The sequence below is a fragment of the Rattus norvegicus genome, chromosome 13 (assembly GCF_021556685.1).
Source record: "Rattus norvegicus strain SHRSP/BbbUtx chromosome 13, alternate assembly SHRSP_T2T, whole genome shotgun sequence".
Taxonomy (NCBI): domain Eukaryota; kingdom Metazoa; phylum Chordata; class Mammalia; order Rodentia; family Muridae; genus Rattus; species Rattus norvegicus.
The window spans coordinates 68,112,664-68,136,997 of record NC_141546.1 but is presented as its reverse complement, the minus strand read 5'-3'; the positions used below and the strand labels follow the sequence as shown (position 1 = coordinate 68,136,997).

At 44.5% G+C, this 24,334-nt stretch overlaps 1 long non-coding RNA gene across 1 annotated transcript; it reads left to right on the top strand.

The window, feature by feature from the left end:
• Nucleotides 1-7,364: 7,364 nt before the first annotated feature.
• On the top strand, nucleotides 7,365-23,778 carry LOC148001686 (uncharacterized). The gene is made up of 4 exons (XR_015636019.1): nucleotides 7,365-7,522; nucleotides 8,872-8,965; nucleotides 9,837-9,958; nucleotides 23,556-23,778. It is a non-coding gene; the product is annotated as an uncharacterized LOC148001686 (long non-coding RNA).
• Nucleotides 23,779-24,334: the final 556 nt, after the last annotated feature.

The window sequence follows — 24,334 nt, the reverse complement described above, 5'->3', positions numbered from 1 at the left end:
GCCTTAGATAAGTATGCTCTGTTCCTGATGCAGAACCCTAAGCCTGGAATTCCCAGGGAAGAGGCTGCCCAAGAGGACACGATGAGACAAATGCCTTTTGACCGGGAACCAGAGAACATCAGGATGCTTGTCAGTACAGACTCAAGGTTGACTATGTGAACACAGCCCACTGTTAGCTATACTAGCTATGAGAAATGTATTTGTCTTTCTCATATTCAACCAGGAATAGTGGTAGAACCCACTTCATTGGCCGGCCGTGATAATTAAGTGACTTAAAATGTTCAAAGACCTGAGAACCGTGATTGGTCCATAGGTGTGTTCAGACGATGCAGCCTGCTTCCCAGGTCAGTTGCAAAATGGAATTCTTAACTTACCTATCCTCAGTTACATGCACAGAACCACCAAAGACTCAGGCTGTGCCACAGAGAGATCACTTCTACACCACTTCAGGTGGTAATGCAAATCAATTTATTGGACCAGAAATAGAACGAGTCTGCATTAAAATATAAGAATTTGAAAATGATATATTAGAAATGCCCCCTTTCCTTTTCTTTCTTGTTTTCTTTTTCTTTGTCTTTTCTTTCTCTTTCTTTCTTTTCTTTTCCTGTGTGTGTGTGTGTGTGTGTGTGTGTGTGTGTGTGTGTGTGTGTTATGATAAAACACCATGATCAAGACAACTTAAGGAAGAAAGAGTTTATTTTGGCTTGTGGGTCCAGAGGGATAAGAGTATATGAGAGTACAGCAGAGGCATGGCAACCAAGAACTCACATCTTCCACATCTTCCAACTTCAGGGAGAGAGAGAGAGAGAGAGAGAGAGAGAGAGAGAGAGAGAGAGAGAGAGAGAGAGATTGTTCATGTGTGTCTTATATTCTGACCACACCCAAATGATAGCTATATCCTCCATCTTCTCTCCATTCCTGCCCGTCCTGTGCCTTTTCCCAATTGTCTTCTACTCAAACCCACGTAAGAGAGAAAACGTGATCTTTGTCCTTTTGAGTCTGGCTTCTTTGGGTTTATTCCCAGGAACGGTGTAGCGGACTCACAGGGTAGCTCTGTTTTCAGTCTCCTGAGGAACCTCCGTATTCACTAGTGAGTGGCTGGTTGCTCATTCTCACCATCAGTGCCCAAGGGGCCCTTTCCTCTGCATCCTCTCCAGCAGTTGTTATGAGGGCACATTGTGTGTGTGTGTGTGTGTGTGTGTGTGCGTGTGTGTGTACTGTATGTGGTTATTATTTATGTATGTGCATACATGCCTGTGTGCCGCCTGTGCACACGGATGAGCCTGCATGTGGAGGCCAGAGTTCCATATCAGATGTTTTCCTCGGCCTCGCTCCACCTTACGTTTTCAAGTCTCTGCTCGCTAAGCCTGGAGCTTGCCATCTTGCTAGACGAGTGAGAACGCCATGCTCTCTAGAGATCCTCAGCGAGAGTATAAATTTGATGGGCACACACGGGGGGAAAGAGGAGTAGGATCTTCTGAGCGGGCGTGGAGCAGCTCAGAGGTCAGAAAGGGTAGGAGGCAAGCCCCAGGCAGGTCCGTGTATGGGATACAGTTTATCAGGAACAAATTGTGCCGAGCTTCAAATGCTGGTCTGTGGAGACGCAGCTGACACTGAAAGCAGTGAAGGCGTCAGTTTTTGGTTCCAGGGAAGGCCAGGCACCATCCCAACTTTGTCCTTTCCAACCCGCTTCAGGATTGGCTCCAGCCGATTATTAGTTAATGCTCAGATCTTAAGCTTCCTTCAAAACATTAACTTTTCAAGGATGCGAGACAAAATGAAGGACATTTATAAGATAAACTGAAACCTGCCTTGAACTGGCCTTGACTGGAGTTCTCCAGTTCCCCATGACTTCATTCTTGCCTGAGTTAACTGAAGGTGGCTGTCATGCTTTGCAGGCAAAAGCCCAGTGAAACTATCCAGAGGCAAGTCTTTTCAGCATAGCGCCCACAAGGTAAAGACACGACCGCTCTTTCTGTTTCCCTCTCTACTTAGAATGTTCCTTTCCACTTACCGTCTGAGATCAAAGAGATGGCGAGGAGAGATTATATTTATGTCAGACAGTTCATATCTAAAACATAAGTCATGTCCTGTTTCCTCACTGTTAGGTATGACCCCTCCAGCAGCAAGGCCCCAGGAGAAAAGGATGACTCCCCTTGAACAGACTTGTTCAACAAAACCTGCTTTGGGCCTTTAGTCCTTTGGCCCTGCCCACATATGTCGAGAGTCTCAGTCAGGCCTGAGCTACCAGCCTCTCACCTCGCAATAATTCCATCTCTGGGTGAGCCTTCCAAACCTGCAGCCGGCAGGATGACGAGACATATGTGTTCATCTATAAAATGCACAGCTTATCCCTCTATGCATCTACAATGGGTCTGCATCAAAGCTACATCCTGTAGCTGGGTGTGGCGGCCTACGTCTGTCATCCCAGCACTGGGGAAGCAGAGGCCAAAAGATCACAAGCTGGAGGCTGACTGTGGCTACCCAGTGAGATTGCCTCAAGCAAAGCAGATGATGTGCATTCTGAGGAAGAGAGAATTTCAAAGGAAAGAAAGCAGACATACTAATACTAAAAACCTTGGCGTGCTTTCTAAATTAGTTCTCCTTTCGTGAAGTTGATTCTAGGACCCAAAGTCAAAGCACTCACCTCACTCACTTACCAGATACCTGGTTGCCTTACAGGATACACGATAGAAGTCGTGTGTGCGTGTGCGCGAGCGCACGTACGTATGTACATATGTACATGTACATGTACATACATGTGTCTGAACCTTTGTGTGTACATAGGTGTATACGTAGGTGTGGGTTTGCATGCCCAAGTGTGCTCATGCCCACAGCAGCCAGGACTTATGTCTGGGTGTCTGTCTAGATCATTCTCCACCTTACACAGTGAGATAGAATCTCTCACTTGAACCCAGAGCTGGCTGATTCAGCTAGTCTAGCCAGTCAGCTTGCTCCAGGGCATTCTGTCCCTTATTCTCAAATCCTAGGATTAGGGGTGGGCTGCCACACCCACCTGGGATTTACATAATGCTGGGGACCCAAAGACTGGTGCTCACCTGGGTGGTGATGCTTTTACTCTATGAGCTCTCTCTATCTCACTTTAAAAAAAAAAAAAAAGATTGATTTATGTATATGAGTACAGTGTCACTGTCTTCAGACACACCAGAAGAGGGCATCAGATCTCATTCCAGATGGTTGTGAGCCACCATGTGGTTGCTGGGATTTGAACTCAGGACCTCTGGAAGAGCAGTCAGTGCTCTTAACCGCTGAGCCCTCTCTCCAGCCCTCATCCCACATTTTTTCAGTATAGAAACTTACCAGCCCATGAGTCTTTGAAGCTTAAGGCACATCGGGATATGGGTCCTGGCTTCTTACTTTTGGTTCTTTTTTTTTTTTTTTTTCCGGAGCTGGGGACCGAACCCAGGGCCTTGCGCTTCCTAGGTAAGCGCTCTACCACTGAGCTAAATCCCCAGCCCCGGCTTCTTACTTTTGTATCTTTAGTCACGGTGGTTTTGTGCCGAGGCTGCCTTCCCTATAGATTATCAGACAATGTTCAGCAGCAGAGGTCTTATTGAAATATCGGTTTTCTGATTCCACTGTAGATTCACTGTTGTTTCACTTTCTTTCAAGTTCCTGTAGTGGCTGCGTTAGAAGCAGTCTGTGTATTTGACAAATGGTGCTTCGAAGCTCTGAAGTATAAAGCTCAAATATACAGGGACTGAATGACGAGAGAGGTGGAGCATCGTCATGGCCACTGTGGACGCACTCAGCAACCCAGCCTATATGACTTGAACAGCCCTGCTTGTTACATGACAGGGCGAGCACTCACCAGCATTTCCACCTTGCTGGTTCTTGAGATTAAGCATCAGGGCAGTCTTCTCAGTTTGCTACACAGCCAGTTTTCTTCAGATTGTAAGCAAGGCGCGGTGGTAATTCCAGCACTCGGGATGGAGGCAGGAGGATAGGAATTTGAAGCCAGTCTCAGCTACAGGAGACCAAAAAGCCATACTGTTACAGGTGTGAGACAATTACTATGTTAGTCAGCTGTCCTTGGAACAAATACTCCAGATCTCTGCTCTACGAAGATGGAGTTTGTGGTAAGTAGTCAGTCAGCATGTTGTGTATACTTAATTCGCAGGCCGCCCATATCCCGGGACCATCACAGACCACCTGAACTACTTCTGGGAAATCTCTGGTCTTAAGAGGTCAGCTTCTCCAACATAAAAATTCTCCAACATAAAAAGCCTCAGTTCCCTGAAGTCCTTTGCAGCCAAGGACACAGACATGTGAGGCCTTGTTTCAGGAGGCTCGTCAGGAAATCCTCTCTGTTGAAGACATCCATGTTGCAAAGCTGGACAGACACAGACAAGACAGATGTAATCCTCAGACTGAGTCCTTATCTGGGAATCAGCTCTGGGGCTGGCAAGCAGCGTGGATACAGTTAAGTCACCAAGCTGCTAGGCCCGCAGTGCTGAGGTTCCTCTCCAGGCCAGCACTACGGTTTTCAGTGCTGTCCAGACTGTGACCTGAAGCCGTCCTCACAGCAATTTGCGTGAGACTTCCTGCATTTTTTTTTTTTTTTTTGGTTCTTTTTTTCGGAGCTGGGGACCGAACCCAGGGCCTTGTGCTTCCTAGGCAAGCGCTCTACCACTACTTTGTCTTTTATGATTTATTGAGCTACAATTTACCAGCTCCACGTTCACCTGTTCCTCACCCAGGATCCTTCTAACAATCTGAATACATTAAATTCGGGTCAGCTCTATGGAGAGGTTCACAACCATGGAGAGTGAAATGGCATTTGCCTTTGAGTTGTTTCATGGCTTCTTTTGTTATTGTCGCTGTGAGACATTTGTTAGCTTTTCTTACTTTGCTTTTACCTCTTGGGTACACTTTTTATGTGTATATAATTTTTATTTTTTAGAGCATGGTATTAGGTAGCCTAGGCTGGTCCATATAGTTGAGGTAGCCCAGACTGGTCTTGAATTTTCCATCTAGGTGAGGGTGATCTTGAGCTCCTGTCCCTGCCTCCTGAGTCCTGAGGTTACAGGCATGTGCCAACATTGCAAGTTTTTGGTTTTTTTTAATTCGGTAATAGGGGTCAAGCCTAGGGCTTTGCATGTGCTGGTAAAGTGTCCTACCAACTAAGATACATCCCAGCCCACGAGCCCGCACGCGCACGCGCACATGTGTGTGTGTGTGTGTGTGTGTGTGTGTGTGTGTGTGTGGGTGTGTTGGGTATCAGGGCACAAACTTGTAATCTCAAAACGTGGGAGGTTGAGGCAGAAGGATCACTGCCATGTTAAGGCTAGCCTGGTCTACTTCGGACAGTAGACCCTGTCTCAAAACAAAACAAAACAAAACAAAAAACTATCATAAAAATTGTTAAAGTCAACATTGAAGTGAATTTGCTTTTAAGGGCTCCCCATACCTCAGTCCTTGGAGACTATTCCGGCCCTTGTCACTGTGATGTAATCTCAGAAGAGTGTTGGGGTAAAGCCTGCCTCTCTATCAGTGTTACAATCCTGGGCGTTCAACGGACGTGTTTTGCTTATCACTAAAAGAGAAACTGAAGACCCAGAGATGCTCAGAGCAATTCAGGCCTTTTATTAAAAATTGACAGACCCAGCAAAGCAGCAGGATCCCTCCTCCAATAGGAGAATGTGGTATCTGAAAGGTATCAGATTGAGTCAGAAATGACCCACGCGGTCGCCGTGTTGTTTTCTGGTCTCTGTTTAATTTACAACACAAGGGGGCTTTAAACAGTGAGTGGGTTTGCCTAAGAATCTTGCCTACAAATGGACTAGGTTGAGTTCAAGACCCAATAAGATAGGATAGGATTATTTTAGATAAATTTAATCACGCTTTTAGAAATTCAAAACCCACCCACATTCCCCGATCATAGTGATATCCCAGTGAACAAAAGCCCAGAATGGAGGGAACTCTTTTTGGAGATTCCTTCTAACCAGAGAGTAAACACAGCGGGACAATGGGGGACCATAGTGGTGTTTTACAGGCATGGGCTAGATTCTGCCTGAGCTCTGTATCAGCACACTTACTGTCAACCGTTTGAATTTAAAGCTGTGTTACAGGGGTGGGGCGGAGCCTCCGTTTATCTTCATTTGGAGGAAGAAACAAATGTCACTTTTCTCATTTTAGAGTTTCTTTTGGATTTTAAGGACTCCCTGGCTTCTGAGGATCCTGAGGTCAGACAAGCTTGTTCTGCCTTCACTGTGCAGTTACAGTAACTAAGCGGGTGGGGGTTGGGGAGTTTGAAAGATAGGATAGAGCCAGTTGCCTTCGGCATCCAGCTGTGAAAATACACTATCAGTTAAATCCTGCTCAACAGCTGCTGTAGAACTGCCTGCTTCCTCCGGTCCCCTCCCTCTCCTCCCCTTCCTCCCCTCCCTCTCCTCCCCTTCCTCCCCTCCCTCTCCTCCCCTTCCTCCCCTCCCTCTCCTCCCCTTCCTCCCCTCCCTCCCCTCCCCTTCCTCCCCTCTCTCCCCTCCCCTGCCCTCCCACTCCTCTTTGCTCCTTCCCTTCCTTTCTTCCTTCTTTCCTTCCTTCTTTCCTTCCTTCCTTCCTTCCTTTCTTTCTTTCTTTCTTTCTTTCTTCCTTCCTCTCTCCCTTTCTTTTTCCCTCCCTCACTCCCGTCTTCCTTCCTTCCTTTCTTTCTTTCTTTCTTTCTTTCTTTCTTTCTTTCTTTCTTAAACAAGTAGCTCAGGTTGGTCTGTAGCACAGGTTGGCCTGTTTAACTTCTGGATGTCAGCATTTACAAACTACAGTAGGCCTCCCTTTAGGTTTCACAAATTATTTCAGTTCTTCATTTTCAAAAGCTTACAGTGAAATAAACTTATGAATGTTCTTGGTTTTCAAATTGTGAATTCATAATAGTTTCAAGAGCTTACATTTTTCAATACGCAACTATGTCTTTTTTTTTTTTAATGAAAACATTCCCAAGGAACACTGTGGGGGTTTGTTTGTTTGTTTGGTTGGTTTTTGTTTTTGTTGTTGTTGTTGCTGCTGTTTTTAAGAACTTTGGAAATATTTTATTTAAGTCTGTTAAAATTTTGCCCGACAGTAGGAACTGAAACCATTTAACAGTTGCTGTAGATTACAGGCAATAACCACCCCAGGAAGGCCATGCCTCCCAGTTTATTAATGGCTGGGTTCTTCACTATTGTTTGCTGGCAAAGGAGTCATTCATTCACAAAACTGGACCCACCCAACCAAACAGAGACCCTTGGTGGACGTTCAGTTAGATTCTAACCCAAGAAAAATAATTGCCTCATTTCCTCACTGAACTTTGATCAGTACTGTGTGCTGGGTGGCCAAGTGAGAAAGTAGATGGAATTTCAAACAAGGACTTAATGGCATCCTGGGAGCTGCCACCAACCGTCCTTCAACCAAGGAGAAGCATACCAAGGTGGTATGTATCAGACACTGATTTATGAAAGGAAACCAACCACGTTCCCATAGGGTACATCTACTGTCAGTGCTGACCCATATTTTACAGATGATGGTAAGTTACTTGCTTTGACATATCTGGGATATGATGTGGCTCTAATTCTCTTCTATCGAGCTTGTTTGTTTTATGAGAAAGGGGTTCTCTCCACAGCCCAAGCTGGCCTCATCTCACAACCAACAGCCTCCCTTTTGCTGAAATTACAGGAGTGAGTCGCCGGGGCAAGCTCTAGTAACTTCTTCTTTTTATTTTTAAAGGTTTATTTTATTTTATGTGTACACTGTAGCTGTCTTCATGCACACCAGAAGAGGGCATCAGATCCCATTACAGATGGTTGTGAGCCACCATGTGGTTGCTGGGAATTGAACTCAGGACCTCTGGAAGAGCAATCAGTGCTCTTAACCGCTGAGCCATCTCTCCAGCCTCCTCTAGTAACTTCTTGAGTTTGCCAGATGCTGCAGTACAAAGATTAGCAAGAGCCTGCTCCCATGGAAGAAGCAGACAGTGAATCTATTTTTAAAAACTGTTTAAGGGCTGGTAAGATGGCTCAGACAGTAAAGGCACTTACTGCCATTCCTGAATGCCTTGAATCCACAGGACATACATAGTACAGAGAGAGAACTGACTTCCACAGCTGTTCTCTGACTTCCATAGATGCCTGCATATGTCCACACGCATACACACAACACATAAACTAAAATGTAAGAAAGTATAATTAATACATTTTACTTAGAGCCTAGTAGTAGCAATTTATAATCTGAAGCTAGACAATCAACTAAGCTTATGAGTTCTAGACCAGCCTGAGCAAGATAGTAAGACCCTGTCTCAAAAAAATGGAGTAAGGTGCAATTTTTAAGATGTGGTTTTTTTTTTTATTTGAAGGAGATAGAAAAATAACAGATGGGAACTAATTAGACAGGAGAGAAAAGAATTCGTAGGTTAGAAACTTTGACCTTGAGACCTATTCAAAACCTGATCGGAGGACCCGCACATATCCTGCACGGCAGAAGTGTATGGTGTCTAAGAACAGGCAGAAGCCAGCATGACTGCAGCCTCTGAGCCAGAGGAGGCTGGTACGGTTGGAGTCTACAAACCATCTAGGGCAGTGGTTCTAAACCTGGGGGTCATGAGTCATGACCCCGTGTGTTGGGGGGTGTCAAGCGACCCTTTCACAGGGCTCACTCACCCAAAGCCATCCTGCATATCAGATGTTTACATTACAATAACAGCAGGACATTACAGTTATTGAGTAGTAATGAAATAATTTTATGGTTGGGGGGGTCACTACAACTCAAGGAACTGTACTAAAGGGTCGCAGCACTAGGAAGGTTGAGAACCACTGATTTAGGCGTCTCCCCAGCAGTGTTTGACTATGGCTCCCGGTGGCAATGTATTTTATCTCTTAGGTTCTCCAGACGACAAAATGCAGTTCCCAGTCACCTTCAGTCACAGAGTGGATTCAAAGCCAGCCCAGACTACGGGAGACCCCGTCTTAAACAAGTATGTCGTCCTAACATTAACTTGCATAGCTTCCCCCAGCAGACACACCAAGCTCCTACTCGTTACAAATCTACGCATGTTTTCCCTCCTCTGTTTCACCCTCCATTAGACTCCACCTCTGCTTTCTATTTTATAATTTGAATTATTATAGCATTAAAATGGGTCTTGATAGGCAGTTGGGCTAACAAAGAAGGCTTTGTTACTACTGTGAAATCAGAACACATTATTAGGAAAGAAAGGAATTAAGTTGAGGAAGGGAGGAAGTGCAGTAGTGTAGGTCATGTCTAATAGCCACTGTCACTTCAGGTCTGCAGGAGAGAATTAACAAGGCAGTTTTCAGGAGGCACGATTTGCCCTTGAACAGACTAAGCATTTGTGTTGCAACTTGAAGTGGGCAGGGAATTTGTTCCGGGCCAGACACGCACTTGCTCTGTTGTACCTGACATGTCTGTGCAAGGATTTAGCTTCCACTCACAAGCTCATCAGACCCTGGAGAAGCTTGGGGGGAAGTGAAAACACCACTTGTAAATCACTCAAATAAGCTATCTTTTCTTTTTCCATTTTCCTTTTGGACAGGATCTCACTACACAGCCCTGGTCAGCTTCAAAGTCACCATGGGAGTCTTTCTTTCTAAATCTGAAATGCCTGGATAACTTGTTCTAATGAAGCATCTCCCAAACTCTAAGCAAACCTGTAACTAGGCTAGCCTAGAACTCACGACATAGCCCACGCTGGTTTCTTTTCTCAGCTGAGATTAAAGACAGAGTGCTATCTTGGACCATTTCTCAGTATAGTTCACTGACATTGGGTATAATACATATACACACCTTTAGGGCTTTTTGTTTGTTCTTTTCTTTCTTTTTTGAAACAGGTCTCACAATGTACGGCAGGATGGCCTAGAATATGAAATTCCAGATACTTTTGCCCCATGCTCCTGGGTCCTGGGATCACAGGCATAGACCACCACACACAGCAGTTCACATACTTTTGAAGGTAATTTTCATTGGATATAGTTAGTGGACTGAGTTTTCCAACATTTGGAAGATCTCGTTCTCTTATTTTATGACTTCCATTGTTTCTGTTATGTATCTGTTGTCAGTCATGCTATGGCTCTACTGGGGCTGCCTGGGCTTGTTTGATTTCCTCTCCTCTTCCTCCTCCCCCTCCCCCTCTTCCTCCTCTTCCTCCTCCTCTTTATTTATTGAGACAGAGTCTGTCTGTTTAGCCCTGGACTATCCCACTATGTAGACTAAGCTGGCTTTGAACTCACAGAAGTCTGCCTGTACCAACCTCCCGTGTGCTGGGATTAAAGGCCTTTGCTACCATGCTTGGCTTGATGTTAAGGTGTTTTCTTTGTATCTGTTCCACCAATGGTTGACAGTATTTCTTGAATCTGTATCTGAATTTTTTCCCAACGGTTTTGAAAAATCCTTATATTTCCCATCTATCTCCCTCGAGTTCTCTGTTTATAAATACAGTTCCACATGGTAGCCCGGACCAGTCTTGAGCTCACAGCAACCCTCCTGGTAATGCCTCTCCGGTACTGGTGTGATAGCCGTGAGTTACAGCCACCCCTCTCTCTGGTCATGATGCACTGTACCTCACTGCTTAGGTTCATGTAATTGGGAGCCACTGGTGACGATGAGAGGGCAGGAAAAGGTGGAAGGAAGAGACTTCTCAATTTTCTGGATCAACTTGAAATGATACCTCCGGCTGTCACTGCCTTGGCTGCAGCTGTGTCCCTCTTCTATGGGGTGCAAGCCGGCTGAAGTAGCAGGTCCCTGCTGTGCCCAGGTATCTGCATGCTAGAAACTCCATCCTCCTGGACAGGCCAACGCCTGTGTTGTTGGTCACACTGTTGCAGGGATAGAGAAGTTGTTCAGTTTCCCTGTCATTCAGTGAACCACTTAGTTGTTTTACAATTCCTTTGTAAGTCTTAGAGTCTTTCTGTTTCTGTATTGGGCCTGTTGCTATGCACTTACCAGGGAGAGCATCCTTGCCAGGGTAGAATTACAATGTTGCTTAGTACTGAAAGGAGGTCTCTCTCCTTTGCAACACAGGGTCTCATATAGCTCAGGCTAGCCCCTAACTTACTACATGGCCAAGGATGACCTTGTACTTCTGATCCTCCTGTCTATACCCTCTGTATGCTAGGGTTACAGCATGGACCTCTGTACCACCACACAAGTTTGGAGAGCACTCTCCCAACTGAGCTAACATCCCTAGCCCCGAGTATTCACTTTGACTCCTGGGCTTGGTGTGGATTGATTTAATTCCTACTATAAACCTTGGACGTCTCAAGTCAGGGCTTGCCAAGGAAATAAGTACATCGGTGGGTAGGGGAAGGAAATGTCATTGTTAGGAGTCCATGCTACACATTTAACACAATGGAATGCTTAAAAAAGAAAGCCTTAAGAATCTATAAAAATAAGCTCATTTCCTCTGAAATCCCTCAAATCATTACTTCCTCTATAAAAAAATTCAGCCAATGTATATTTAGAAAATAGGATTATTCAATTGTGCCCTATAAAGAAACAAATTTAGGAAAAAACAAATATGACCAAAAGACAAAGTATGAAGTTCTCAGCAAATTAATATGTTGTATATTAAAGTTTTGATTTAACTTTTAAAATTAAAAAATTTAAATTAATAGTAATGAATTAAACCTGTGAGGTACCTGCTATGTGTTATGATACATACAAAAATGATAAGGGGAGATGTATATGATGGCACGCCCCTGGAATCCCAGCATTTGGGAAGTTCAGGCAGCCCTCTCCTTAGCCCCTGCCCACTGCTCTGCCCCCCCCAAGGTATAGTCTCACACTATATAGATCATTTTTCACTGTAACCTACAGAATATCTAGCTGGGACGGGAGCAGGGAGGGATAGATCAGTCAGTAAAGTAGTAATGTGCTTGTGTTATGTCCACAAGGCTCTGTGGATCTGTGTTCAATCCCCATAATGCACAAGAAAAAGAAGAAGAAGAAGACAAAGAAGAGGAAGAGGAAGAGGAGGAAGAGGAGAAAGAGGAAGAAAGGAGGAAGGAAGAAGGAAGAAAGGAGGAATAATAATAATAATAATAGGGGGCTGGGGATTTAGCTCAGTGGTAGAGCGCTTGCCTAGCAAGCACAAGGCCCTGGGTTCGGTCCCCAGCTCCGAAAAAAAAAAAAAGAAAAAAAAATAATAATAAGAAACAGTAGCAGCAGGACTTGGTAGCATGCTCTTTTAATCCCAGCACTGGGAAGAATTCCTGAGGTTTGCTTGGAGAATTCTAGGCCAGTCTCTGAACCTGTCTTAAATCAATGGACTCCACATGGAGCATGCACACACAACACACACAATATAACACACACACACACACACACACACACACACACACACACACACACTCACCAAACTTCCACCTCCCTCCTCCCAAAAAACCAAACACCACATACATGCATGAACACACAACAAGAGATAAAACACTGGAATGGGGGTGCATATCTAGAAAGAAGACAGTCCAGGGATAAAGCCACTCATCATGTAAGTTCAATTTCACTACCGTCTATATGATACCTATTGCTTGTCGTATGCTGGAATCAGAAGAAAGGTTTAAATTTTGGTTACTAGTGATAGGACATTGGTTTTCTACCTCTTCCCTCTGGTGCCCCTGGCTTGTGCTAGCTTGGATTTATCGCTGGATTATCGCTGGGTTTATTCTGGGATAAGCTAAACATGGAGCAGAAGCAATGGGAAAATGCTTAAACAACAACAAAATCAACCAAATAATAAAAGGCATTAATAATGATGGATACCTCACTATCAAGGAAAGGTAGAAAATGGACCTACGCGAACACTGTTGTTAGAATGGAATTAGAAGTGTCGATGTGAGCCTGTAGGTTTGACATATAGATAATATATGCATAGATGATAGATAGATAGATGATAGATAGATAGATAGATAGATAGATAGATAGATAGATAGATAGATAGATAGATGATGGATGGGTGGGTGGATGGAGTAATGGAAGTATAACTACATTTCCTAAGTCTGGGGGCAGAACAGCATCTTCCCCAAACATCCAGCACACATCCAGACAATGGCTTCTAAATGTCACCTTCCGCTAAGAGGAATTGGGACTTCTTATAAAACTGTCTGACTCCAGACTTGCTGCAGGGAGGGAACAAGATAAGGCTGGAATGTTTTATTGTGCTTAAAAGGAAGGAACTGCTGAAAAGATGATGTGGGGTGGGGTGGGGTGGGAAGAAGGCTCAGTAGATAAAGAGTTTGACGTGCAGGGGGATGTGTAGACCCCCAGCACCCACATAGCAGCCTGTCTACAATCCCCGTGCAGAATAGCGGAGGCAGGATCCCTAGAGCAAGCTGACTAACCAGACTGTCCAAGTTTGTGAGCTCTGGATTCCATGAGGGGCTATTTCTCAGTACATAAAGTGGAGAAGGATTGAGGATGATACCTAACGTCAACTCTGGCCTCTACACACAAATTCATTCCTGTGCCCATACACGTGCAAACGCAAGACCCTTCACAAACTCAAAATTAAATAAAGATGGAGACGTGTCAAAGAAACACCACCAAAACCCCCGGGGTTCTGGTACAGCTTTATATAGTGCCAAAGCATCACTTTACACAATATTTAAAGAGAGGGAGAAGTCATGACTGTCTGGTGGAGAAGTTTGTATGACATCACCCAAGTCAATGATCAGAGTCCCACGGATTAGATTAAAACTCTCTGCTGCCAGTAAGGGTGGATTGAGAACAGAACAAGACACACCACACCAAAAAAAAAAAAAGGAAAGAAAGGAAGGGAGGGAGGATAAAAGAACAAAGGAAAATAAAAAAGAGAGGGAAAAGGAAGAAATAGATTAAATGAAAACAACAAAAGACCAGGTGCAGCTATCACATGATTTTAATCCCAGCTCTTTCGAGATGAGGCAGGCAGATCTCTGAGTTCAAGGACAGCCTGGTGAGTTCCAGAACAGCCAGGACTACATATCCATACAGAGATCTGTCTCAGAAAACCAAACTAGTGTTTGCAAAGGAAAGAGGAGGACAAATAATTATTTAATTTGGTTAAAAAAAGGGCAGTCTTGGCAGGTTTAACAGGGAGCATTGGCAATCAGCTATACCAAGCGTGTATTTAAATCCTTATCTCACTGAGGAGGGGTCATCTAGTCCTCTTCTTAGGGCTTCAGGTTTCCTCCATTTTCTGGCTTCAGGCTGGTTTACTTTTGGTTGTAAAAGAGGTTTTTTTTTTATAAATTTAATTTTTTTAAGATTTTATTTTATTGTATAGGAGTACACTGTAGCTGCCTTCAGACACACCAGAAGAGGGCATCAGATCTCATTATAGATAGTTGTGAGCCACCATGTGGTTGCTGGGATTTGAACTCAGGACCTCAGGAAGAGCAGTTGGTGCTCTTAACCACTGAGCCATCTCTCCAGCCCCCTGGGATTTTTTTTCCTTATGGGGAAGTCCTTGTCTGGTAGAGGAAGCACCTGCTGTCTGTCTACATCAAAAGAGTATTATCAACCACCAAAAAAAAAAAGCCATTTATTAGAGGGGACAATTGACTATCAGCTCTGCTATTTGTGCCAGTGTATGTCACCACACTGGTATTTATGTCTTAGAATGTGGGCTCCGGGCTGCCCATATCAGAGGATGTTCTCAGTTTGGAGCGTGCTGTTTTTACCAGAGGAAGCTAACATAGACGGGCATATGTCTCAAATGGTGCATATGGAACAGCTGGTTGCAAACAGCCCTTTCATACCTTTTACTCCCGCCTACCTTGCCCTTTAAAAAGTAATGTTTACTTTACTTGCTCTCTAAGGATGAGGTTTTACCTGTGTGTTTGTGTATACACCTCATTCCTAGTTAGGCCCCCTGGATTGGAGTTACAGAGGGTTGTGAGTCTCCACGTAGGTGCTGGGAATCAAACACAAGAGTAACGTGTTATAAATCACTAAGCCACCTCTTCAGCCCCATAGCTTCCTCAGTATGGCTTCTAGGGTGAAGCTGGGACTAGGTGGCTGAGACAAGAGGCTGGCTACAAGTTCAAAACAGGCCCTGACTACACAGTGAATTCCAGGCTAGCCTGGGTGGCAGACTGAAACTCTGTGTCTAAAACAAAACGAAAACAACCAAAAAAAAAAAAAAAACCAAAAAACAACAACAACAACAACAACAAAAAAAACCCAAGCACAGAGAAAACACAAGCAAGATAGGTCATTGGGTAGGGGCACTTGCTTTCAGATCTGATAGCCCGAATTTCATCCCTGGGACCCATGTGGTAGAAGGAAAAACTGGCTCCTAGAGCCATTCTCTGACTTATGTGTGCTCTGTGCTGTGGCTGGCATTGCTTCCCCCCCCTCCCCCCTCCCCCCCTCCCCCCCCCCCCCCCCCCCCGGAGCTGGGGACCGAACCCAGGGCCTTGCGCTTCCTAGGCAAGCGCTCTACCACTGAGCTAAATCCCCAACCCCTGGCATTGCTTAACAAATGATCACACTGTCTATCCTGGCAAGACTCGGATCTTCCTAAAGCTAACGTGAGGAACAGAGATGCGTGCCAAGCCATCAGCAGTGAACCCGGCCACGCTCTCCAGGGGAAGCCAGGGAGGACAGCATTGGCTAGGCTTGCTTGCTTGCTGTGAGAACTGACTACTTCACACAGGCCTGTGCTTATGGCCTGGGAGGAAGCTCCTCCGCTGTCTGCCCCCAGATAAGGACATTCCTAGGCCAGCTCTCAGAATCTCTCAACAAAGAGCTTGCTTGAGACTTGTCCAGAAGAAGCTTCGTCTGAGTAGCCAAAAATACTTTTTAAAATGCTTTAACAGAGCAAGCCCAGTGGCTCCAAGCTACTCAGGAAGTTGAGGCAGGAGGATGCAAGTTTGAGGCTACTTTGAGCAAAATAGCAAGACCCTGCCTCAGAAACAAAGGACAAATGAGCAACGACCAACCCACGGGGCAGAGAGACGGTAACTGAATGAGTGCCAAATTGTGAAAATTTAAATACGTGAATTAGCTCTTATGAATGTGAACGCAAGGGGGCTGGCAGAGGTTGTTAAATAAAAGGTGAAGCTTGGAACGTAGATACAAGTAATTTAATTCTTAAAGACCTTGTTTGGGCCAGCAAAGTGGGTCAGTGGGTAAAGGTGCTTGCTGCACAAACCTAGCAACCTAAGTTCCATCCTCAGAACCCTTGTTAAAAAAATGGAAGAGCAAAACCAACTTCACGAACTTGTCCTCTGCCTTCTACACTGTGCAAGCATGAGAGAGCATGCCACGTGTGCAAGAACACACACGCAAACACATCATCACCACCATCATCATCATCATCACCACCATCATCATCACCACCATCACCACCACCACCATCATCACCACCACCATCATCACCACCACCATCATCATCACCACCATCATCACCACCATCACCACCACCACCATCATCACCACCACCATCATCACCACCACCATCATCATCACCACCATCATCATCACCACCATCACCACCACCACCATCATCACCACCACCATCATCATCACCACCATCACCACCACCACCATCATCACCACCACCATCATCATCACCACCACCATCATCAAATAAATTAGCAACTCCAGATATGTATTTATAATACCAACATCTAAGAGGTTGGAAGTAGGATTTGGGGTTCATAGCTGGCCTGGGCTATATCATTGCAGCATCCTGTCTCAAAAAAACAACCCAAAACTACCCTGTCTTCCAAAAATAAAAAAATCAGAACCGTGGCTGCTATTGAGGATACAAAGCTGCAGAGACAGAAGTCAAAATAGCAAACATTTTTATAAAAGAGGCCTGTGGAAGCGGCTCGGATGGTAGTTGCTTCCCTGACACGACTGAAGCCCTGGGTGTGATTCCTGTCATCACATAAACCAGGATTGGCAGCTTACACCTATGACATCAGTACTTGGAAAGATGAAAGGAAGAGAATCCAAAGTTCAAGGTCATCCTTAGCTATCTAAACTTAAGGCAAACCTGGGCTGAAAGAGACCCCGTCTCAAAATAACAAGAGACTATGAACAGATGCTGTGGGGTGATCAGTAGAAAGGGCTTGTGTTTGGCTCTATTCTGGTAAGATGATGAAATACAAAGATAATATTATATGCCTCAGGGATGGTTTAGACAAGGAAGATTTTCACAGTGGCGCTGGATCCTGTCAGTTATTCACAAAGAGACATGGAAGAACAGACAGAATATCAGAAACAAACTGTCCTTTGATGGTGTCGGCAGGACCTAGCTCCCACCTCCCCTTAGATCCCAATAAATCTGTACAAGACCCAAAGCACAGTGTAGAAGACAGAATTTATTACAGAATAATGAATCAATCGCTCTCATGGGCAAGAGGAGACAAAGACTACAGGACCATGGAATCAGAAACACTTCCCAAATGAACGTTGGTAATGGCCAGAGGGACCAACTCTTTCCCATTTCTAAGGATGTTTAATGATTTCTATTCGTTCTTTCCTTGATCGTTCTTGTCAAGGGTCTTTTTTTTTTTTTAATTTCATTGGTGTTTTTATTGAGACAGTTTTGACTTTTGTAGTTAAGATTGCTTTTTAAAGTTAGGAATGGTGGCGCCTGCTTCCTGGGACCAGTATGATGTACAGGAGCTTGTGTGCTGCCCCGATGACCTGGATTCAGTTCCAGGATCTCACAAAGTGCAGGAGAGAAACAAACCCGGAGAGTTGTACCACACACACACACACACACACACACACACACACACACACACACACACACACACTGAGGTTGCAGAGACCAATGCCTTCCACTTTCCCCTCCCCAACACAACACAGCACCACATGGAACCCATGAGGCCTATGGAAACCCACATTTCCGGTTTCTGGCTATTAAGAATAAAGCTGCTCTGAAGTTAGTTGAGCAAGTGTCCTTTCGGTATGGTGGAGAGTCCTTTGGGTATATGGCCGGAAGTGGTATAGCTAGGTCTTGAGGTAGATCTGTTCCCAATTTTCTGTGAAACCACTATATTGATTTCCAAAGCAGCTGTACAAGTTTGCACTCCCGCCAGCAATGGAGGAGTGTTCCCCTTGCTCCATATCCCTGTCAGCATAAGCTGTTGCATGTGTTTTTGACTAGCCATCTTGATAGGTTAAAAGGTGGAATCTCAGAGTCGTTTTTCGATTTGCGTTTCTCTAATGGCTAAGGGCATTTCTTTACGTTCTTCTCGACCCTTTGAAATTCCTCTGTGAAGAATTCCCTGCTTAGCTCTGTACCCCATTTCTCATTGGGTTGTTTGGTTTGTTGATGTCTAGTTTCTAACTCTAACCCTAACCCTAACCCTAACCCTAACCCTAACCCTAACCCTAACCCTACCCCTAACCCTCTGTCAGATGTGGGGTTGGTGAACATCTTTTCCCATTCTGTAGGCTGCCGTTTTGTCCTTTTGTTTTGTTTTGTTTTGTTTTGTTTTGTTTTGTTTTTTCGGAGCTGGGAACTGAACCCAGGACCTTGCGCTTGCTAGGCAAGCGCTCTACCACTGAACTAAATCCCCAACCCCCGTTTTGTCCTTTTGAAGGTGTCCTAAGCCGTACAGAAGTTTTCCAGTTTTCTGAGGTCCTACTTATCAATCGTTGATCAGAGCGCCTGAGCTTTTGGTGTTCTGTTCAGGAAGCTGTCTCCTGTGCAAATCAGTGTGTCTAGGGCTATCCCCCAGATTCTCTTCTGTCACGTTTGGTGCATCTGGCTGTATGCTGAGGTCTTTGATCCACTTGGACGTGAGCTTTGTGCAGGCTGAAAGGATCTATTTGCATTCTTCTACATGCTGAGGTGAGGTAGACCAGCACCATTTGTTGAAGATACTTTCTTTTTTCTGCTGTATAATTTTGGCTTCTTTGTCAAAAAATTAAGTGTTCATGGGTGTGTGGTTTTACTTCTGGGTTTTCAATTCAATTCCATTGATGTGGTTTTATTGCTATGGCTCTATAGTTCAGCTTGAGATCAGGGACAGTGATACCTCTGACAGTTCGTGTTTTGTACAGGGTTGTTTTTGCTATCCTGGGTTCTTTGCTTTTCTCCGTAAAGTTGAGTATTGCTTGTTCAGTGTCTGTTAGGAATTGTGTTGTAATTCTGATGGGAATTGCATTGAATCTGTAGATTGCTTTTGGTAAGTTGGCCATATACTATATTGATCCTACTGATTATATTATTATATTGGTCCTATGGATCCATGAGCATGGGAGATTTTTCCATCTTCTGATAGAATCTCCAACTTCTTTCTTCAAAGATTTGAAGTTCTTAGGCAGGTTTATCAATTGTTCAGTTAGAGTCACCCCAAGATACTCTATATTATTTGTGGTTATATTGAAGGCTGTTGTTTCCCTGATTTTTTTTCTCAGCCTGTTTGTCATTTGTATAAAGGAGGGCTGCTTTTCTTTTTAGTTAATTTTGTATTCAACCACTTCACTCTTCACTGTGTGTGTTTCCCTTCTTTTGGTTTTGTTGGTTTGAAATTACTTATTTCCTGTGTTTTCTTGGGTAGAGTTGGAGTTTTCCTCCTAGTATCTTCTGTAGGGCTGGATTTGTGGATAGATATTGTTTGAATTTGGTTTTGTCATAGAATATCTTATTTTCTCCATCTATGGTGATTGAAAGTTTTGCTGGGTATAGCAGTCCGGGCTGGCATCTGTGCTTTCTTAGAGGGTACAAGACATCTGTCCAGGCCCTTCTGGCTTTTAGAGCCTCTGTTGACAAGTCGGGTATAATTCCGATAGGTCTGCCTTTATGCACGGAGCCATATTGGATTTGGGCCTAGCCGCTTTTTGACTGCATGGTTCAAAGTGACTCTGGGCTGTTTGGCCACAGAGACTCACCCTGAAGATGACTGCCATAAATCTTAAGATTGTTGGATAAAGACTCTCCCATGAATTTACAGCACAGGAGTATAACATTCAAGGGATGCCTCAGCTCGAGCAGATACCAGTTATCTCCTCAGTCAACACCCAGTGTCTCCACCACCTGACCTCATCGCCTGACTTCTTTGCCTCCAGCTATCACTGCCTATACCCTCATCTCCCCCTCCTTCATATTTCACAAAGGTCACTCCCCCTACCTGAAAGCCTTAAAAGCTGCAATGTTCATCCCAATAAATGAGACCTTGACAACAGAACTTTTGCTTGGTCTCCTTCTTCTCTTCACCCCCATTTTGGCCCACAGGTAGAAAGTCTCTTCGGGACCCTGAATAACTGGGTCCCCGCTGGCGGGGACACCTTTATATGTTTCTTGGCCTTCTTCCCTTGCGGCTTTTAATATTCTCTCTTTGTTCTGTACATTTAGTGTTTTGATTATTATGTGCCTTTCTTTTCTGGTCCAATCCATTTGGAGATCTGTAGGCTTCTTGTATGTTCATAGGCATCTCTTTCTTTAGGTTAGGAAAATTTTCTTCTATGGTTTTGTTGAAAAATATTTTCTGGGCTTTTGAGCTGGGATTCTTCTTCTTCTATTCCTATTATTCTTAGGTTTCATCTTTTCATAGTGTCCCAGATTTCCTGAACGTTTTGTTTCAGGAACGTTTTAGATTTAACATTTTCTTTGACCGATATATCAGTTTCTTCTATGGTATCTTCTCCACCTGAGATTCTCTCTTTCATCTCCTGTATTCTGTTGGTGATGTTGGCATCTGCAGTTCCTGTTCACTTGCCTAGATTTTCCATTTCCAGGATTCCCTCAGTTTGTGTTTTCTTTTTTCTTTTCTTTTCTTTCTTTTTTTTTCAGAACTGAGGACCGAACCCAGGGTCTTGTGCTTGCTAGGCAAGCACTCTACCACTGAGCTAAATCCCCAACCCAGTTTGTGTTGTCTTTATTGCTTTTATTTCCATTTTTGGGTCTTGAACAGTCTTATTCATTTCCTTCACCTGTTTGTGTTTTCCTGGATTTCTTTAAGGGATTTATTAATTTCCTCTTTAAGAGCCTCTAGTCTTCATATGATTGAATTTAGGATCATTTTCTTGTGCTTCATTTGTGTTGGAATATTCAGGACTTGCTGTAGTACAGTAGCTGGGCCCTAGTGATGCCACATTGCTTGGCTGTGGTTGATAGTGTTCTTACACTGGCCCTGAGGCATCTGGGTTTAGGGTTAATATAGTTTTTTTTTAATTTTTTAAAACTTTATTTATTTATTTATTATGTATACATCATACAGCTTTCTGCCCTGCATGTATGCCTGCAGGCCAGAAGAGGGCCCCAGACCTGATTATAGATGGTTGTGAGCCACCATGTGGTTGCTGGGAATTGAACTCAGGACCTCTGGAAGAGCAGACAGTGCTCTTAACCTCTGAGCCATCCCTCCAGCCCCCGGGTTAATATAGTTTTAGGAGTTGATTTCTGAGTCTATCTTTGTTGGATGGATGTTTTCCTCTTGGTTTCTGTTTTTCCTCTGGTCCTCTGGCCTGAGCAACCTGGGGCTCTGGTGACCAGAGAGTCTTCAGATCAGTGGTGTGTTTCCACTGGGGATTTTGTGGTCTATATGATCTCTGGAGTTTTGGGTGCCAACATTTCCTCTATGTTCTAAGTGCCTGTGCAACCTTAGGGGTGGGGTGGGGTCTGGGTACCTATTTGATCTTTGGGGTTCTAGTAGAGTGTGGCCTCCAGTAAAGTAGAAACCTTTTGTCACTGAAATTGTAGGCTGGAATACAGAGCCCAGGGGAGGGGTGCAGTTTGGGACTGTTAGGTGTGCTTTAAGGAGTGGCTTCTGAGAAAACAGAAGTCCTAGAATATATATATATATTTTTTTAAAAGAAGGAGTTTGAACACTGGACCAATGGGTGGACAAAGCTTCCTCCAGCAGCCATGAGGTATTAAATAAAAACCTTAATTGCAAATATGAGCTGCTTCCCCATGAATTACTAGTCAAGGATGCAGCAGCAGCTCCCCCACTGTCCGTTTCCCCCAAGTCCGTTGCCACTGTCCTTGTTGTACCTCTGAAGTAGATGGTGAGACTCTTGATGAAGACACAGCAAGCTTTGGGGATAAGACATGCGGAAATCCAGTTTGACCTGACCTGCACACTTACTCTCCACTGATCAGCCTTCCCCGTGCTAGAAGGGGCTGTGTAGGCTGTTAGTGTAGTGACCATCAATGGCCTTACCCAGTGGCAAACCCCGAATGCTATAATACTGACTTACCGAACAAGATGTGTCCACTGGTGCCCTTTAGAATTTGATTCGAGGTCTGCTTTCCAGAGGGGAATTCATGCCTGGTACTGTAAACCTGGTCGTAAGTTCATGACGTGAGAAGTCATAGGCCCTGGGGATGGGTTGGGGGGAAGGAATCTACCACTGGTGTTTTGCCAAATGGACATATTATCAGACTGCCTTCTAAACGTTTATGCCCATACACGTAGATAGGCGCTGCCTTCAACCTTACCCAGAGATACGATTCTGTGCAGTGCTCACCAGTCAATGTGGGGACTAACAACTGGACAAAGTCCTAAGAGAAAGTGAGTGCTGAGGGCCCAGCCTTAAATTGAACTGCTATGTCTTCGCTCCCCAGCACCAGAACCCCACACACCAGGGCTTAGGAAACATTCCTGAAGAAAAGGGTGGAAGGATATAAGAACTGCAGGATGGGAGGGGTGCTGAGGTCATTGCTCCTGTGAACCCATTGTTGCTATGGTTACCGGCAAGACCTGTGCAAGACAGAGCCAACAAGCTCAGTCAACATCTCAGCAGGCCACACTAATTGGGTTAGAGAACAAGATAGAGAGCGTGAAGCTGGGAAGGGGATGTGTTGGAGACACCTGGGGAGTAATGGCAGAGGAAAGTTGGGGATGGATAGGATCCTAATATATTAATGTATGAAAAGGTCAATGAATAAATAAAAGTAGTTTATTTAAAAATTTTAAAGATTAATTAAAACAAAAATTTTGTTTTGGTTTTGGTTTTTGACAAAGGGTTTGGCTGTCCTAGAACTCACTCTCTAGACTGGGCTAGCCTTGAACTCACAGAGATCCACCTCCCTCTGCCTCCCAAGCGCTGGGATTAAAGGGATGCACCACCATTGCCCAGCAAGATTAATCTTTTTTTTTCTCTCTTTTTTCTTTTTTTCGGAGCTGGGGACCGCGCTGGGATTAAAGGAATGCACCACCATTGCCCAGCAGGATTAATCTTTTTTTTAAAGGCATGTGTCTGCATGTGGTTATGTCCACTTGAGCGCAGGTGCCTGCAGGGAAGCATCAGATCCCCGGGAGCTGGAAATATGTATGGCTGTGAGCTTCTGCCCGGCATGGGTGCTAGACACCAAACTCAGGTTCTCTGGAAGAACAGCAAAGGCTCTTAAACACTGAACCACCTCTTTAGCCCCTAAAAAAAGTTGTAAAGGAGCCAGGTGGTGGGACAGAGACAGCTAGATAGCTACAAGCTGAAGGCTAGCCTGGGCTACAGAGCAAGTTTCAGGACAGCCAAGGCCACACAGAGAGACTCTGTCTTGAAAAATCAAAAATCAAACAAACAACAATGTAAAGGTTACCTAATTTTTTAAAAATGTATCTTATGTGCATGTATGTTTTACATGTGTGTATTTATCTGTGCAGTAGTGCCCAAGGAGACCAGAAAAAGGTGTAGGATCCTCTGGAATTGGATGCACACGGATGGTTACAAGACACCACATGAGTGCTGGGAACTGATCCCAGATCCTCTGCAAGAGCAACAAGTGTTCCTGAGCCATCTCTGCAGTCCCCACTTCTGAATTTTTGAGAGCGCTTTTGGTTGTTATCAGTTCACTCCGTTCTCCTCACTCTTCTTTCACTTATTTGGAGGTTTGTTACATCTCCCAATAATTAAAACAAATTTCATTTATTCATTTATCCCTCTCTTTTGTGTGAGCGTGCGTGTGGATATGCAAGTACCTGTGGAAATCAGAGGACAAGTTTCAGGAGTCAGTTCCCTTGGCATGAGGTGGCTCAGGAACACTTGTTGCTCATGTTACAGTGGCTATCACTAGAACTAGGCATTTTGCTCCACCAGAAGTTGCTGAGCTGAACTGTCTCCTGCCTGGGAATCAGCCTCCTACAGCCACAGATGCTGTTGTAGAACTCATTGCTTCCAAGGGCAGCATGTCTCAAACCTTAGTGAATTCAATCCCAAGTCAAATGCTTTCAAATGCATCTCCATGGCTGTATTAAAACAAACTGATGGGCTGGAGAGATGGCTCAGTCGTTAAAAGCACTGGCTGCTCTTCCAAAGGTCCTGAGTTCAATTCCCTGCTAGTACCTGGTGGCTCCCAACCATCTGTAATGGGATCTGGTGTTCTCGTCTAGTGTGCAGGCACACATGTAGGGAGAACACAGTATACATAGTAAATAAATAAATC